Source organism: Bidens hawaiensis, unplaced genomic scaffold (assembly GCF_021521415.1).
Source record: "Bidens hawaiensis isolate Kalapana, Puna unplaced genomic scaffold, B.hawaiensis_p1.1 tig00001088_1, whole genome shotgun sequence".
NCBI lineage: Eukaryota > Viridiplantae > Streptophyta > Magnoliopsida > Asterales > Asteraceae > Bidens > Bidens hawaiensis.
In genome coordinates this window covers 3655690-3658831 of record NW_027491063.1, presented here as the reverse complement: position 1 = coordinate 3658831, position 3142 = coordinate 3655690, and the positions used below count along the sequence as shown (strand labels likewise).

Here is a 3142-nt window from a genome sequence, read left to right as displayed (position 1 = left end):
TTAATATCTTATTTATTTTAAAAAACATATATATATATATATATATATATATATTATTTAAATTAAAAAACCACTTTTATAGTAAAAAAAAATAAACGGGTCTTGGGTTTCATCAAACCATAAGTATATTATTAACTTTTATTATTTATAATTAAAAAAACCAATTTTGTAGTAAAAAAAATAAACGAGTCTCGGGTCTCATCAAAACCATATAGCTTTCAAACCGGCGATCCACCATGGCCGATATAGTCAAACAGATCCTGACACGACCGATCCAGTTAGCAGATCAGGTCATCAAATCCGCGGACGAAGCCTGCATCAACAAACAAGACTGCGCCGAACTCAAATCCAAAACCGAAAAACTCGCCGGGCTCCTCCGCCAAGCCGCCCGTGCCAGCAGCGATCTCTACGAACGTCCCACCAAACGCATCATCGACGACACAGAACAAGTTCTCGATAAAGCTTTATCACTAGTCCTTAAATGCCGTAACAACAGCCTGGTCAAACGTGTGTTCACCATTATCCCGGTAGCCGCGTTTCGTAAAATGTCCTCGCAGCTCGAAAACTCAATCGGAGATGTGTCGTGGCTGTTACGTGTCTCCGCACCCAACAATTCAACCGACGAGTATCTGGGTCTTCCTCCCATCGCCGCCAACGAGCCCATTTTGTGCTTAATCTGGGAACAGATTGCGATTTTGTACGCCGGAACGTTAGACGACCGGTCCGATGCGGCTGCGTCGCTCGTGTCCCTCGCGCGTGACAACGATCGCTACGGGAAGTTGATAATTGAAGAAGGAGGGGTCAACCCGCTGCTTAAGTTGGCCAAAGAGGGGAAATTGGAAGGTCAGGAGAACGCCGCGCTGGCGATCGGGTTGTTGGGCCGCGATCTGGAGAGCGTGGAGCATATGATCCATGCCGGTGTGTGTTCCGTCTTTGTTAAGATTTTGAAAGAAGGGCTGATGAAGGTGCAGGCGGTTGTCGCCTGGGCGGTTGCGGAGTTGGTGTCGCACTATCCGAAATGCCAGGATCTTTTTGCGCAGCACAATATTGTTAGGCTGTTGGTTGCGCATCTTGCGTTTGAAACAGTGGAGGAGCACAGTAAGTATGTCACTACTAGTAATAAACCTACTTCAATTCATGCTGTTGTTTTAGCTAGTAATAGTAACACTAATAGTAACAGTAATAGTAATAGTGGTAATAGCTCCAATGGGGTTAGTGCCAATAAGGAGGATGACGATGATAAAACCCGTGTAGCGCATCCCACTGGATCCAACCCGCAACAACCGTTTAGAATGCATAGTGTTGTAACTAGCACAATGGCCATGAATAACCAAACCCGACCGCCTGCGAAACAGACCAACACGACCCAAAAACCTGAAAACGTTACAGTCAAGAAGCAAAACCATCATCATCACACTAGTGTTTCGTTATCCGCCAACAGTTTACATAAAGGCCGAGAGTTAGAAGACCCTGCAACAAAAGCTTACATGAAAGCCATGGCTGCACGCGCCCTATGGCATCTAGCTGTCGGAATTCGGGCATATGTAGAAGCATAACCGAATCCCGAGCTTTACTCTGTTTTGCAGTCTTATTAGAAAAGGGCCCCGAAGAGGTCCAGTTCAATTCGGCTATGGCGCTTATGGAAATCACAAGTGTAGCCGAGCAAGATTCTGAACTTAGAAGATCGGCATTTAAGCCAAACTCACCTGCGTGCAAAGCTGTAATGAGCAATTATTAAAAGTTATAGAGAAAGGCGACTCGAGGCTCTTGCTTCCTTGTGTCAAGGCGATTGGAAACCTGGCTAGAACGTTTCGAGCCACCGAGTCTCAAATGATCCAACCGTTGGTTCAACTTCTCGATGAACGAGAAGCTGAGATAACCCGAGCTGCTACAATCGCACTAACCAAGTTCGCGTGTAGTGAAAACTATCTTCATCTTGATCATTCAAAGGCAGTTATTAACGCAGGTGGTGCAAAACATTTGGTTCAGCTGGTTTATTTTGGGGAGCAAATGGTGCAAATACCGGCTTTAGTTTTGTTATGTTACATTGCTCTACATGTGCCTGATAGTGAAGAGCTTGCGCAGGCTGAAGTGCTTACGGTTCTTGAATGGGCTTCTAAACAGTCGGTTTTGATTCAAGATGAAGAGGTTGAATCATTGTTGCAAAACTCGAAGAGTCGGCTGGAGCTTTATCAATCTCGAGGGTCACGCGGGTTTCATTAGATTATTATGTTATGGTGATTGTTTTGTTATGTGTTATATACATTCAAATTGTTTGGTTCAATTTTGGGTTTAAGTTGTTTTCTATACGTGTATGTTTGTTGTTGTTGGTTAGTGTACAAGGATGTGTGGAAAAGAAATACTAAAATTGTCAATTGTATGGCATTCTTTTGGTATATTATTATGAAAAAGTGATTATTTTGATGTTTGAGGGTTTTTTTTTATGTTATGATTATGATAAAGTTATTGGATTTGACATGTTGTATAGAGGGGACTAATCATATTATGTTAGTGTATCATATATGGTAAGTTTTCTCATTTTCTGTAGGGGTTGAAGATAGAGGGCAACATCCGTCATTCATTCGGCTACCATGTCGATATGTCGTGCTATAATCCATTCTACATTATTTTGAATTATTATGATAATTATTAAATATACTAAATTTTATATGAATAAGAATTTTGTAAAACTTATTTGTAGTTAATTGAATTGACACCCATGGTCTGTCATCCGTCATATCACCATTAACCAGAGCTGTCAATCACCCTTTGCCACCACGTCACGCCGTCTTAGATTTTCAGATAAGGCTCGGGCGCGGTTTATATAATCTCAATAAGAGACATCAAGGTCGTCATAGACCATTCTCTATAGTGGGGGCATCTAAGCCTCTCCAACGTGCCACATCAAGCACCACGTGAGCACCGTGGGCATCGAAGCCCAACCAATAATGTCTCGCTGTGATTTGACGCCTATATATATATATATGTGTGGGTAAGTATGTGTGTGTGAGAGGTTGAGACGGAAAGCGCCCGGCGTTGCGTTGCCCCTACCCACCACACCCCACCATCCGCGCCCTCCTCCCGGCGGTGTTTCTTGCCCTCCGCGCCCCATGCGCCCTCCACGACGCCCATAACGGAGGGT

At 43.6% G+C, this 3142-nt stretch overlaps 1 pseudogene; it reads left to right on the top strand.

The window, feature by feature from the left end:
- Positions 1–229: 229 nt before the first annotated feature.
- LOC143559468 (uncharacterized) lies at positions 230–2422 on the top strand (annotated as a pseudogene).
- Positions 2423–3142: the final 720 nt, after the last annotated feature.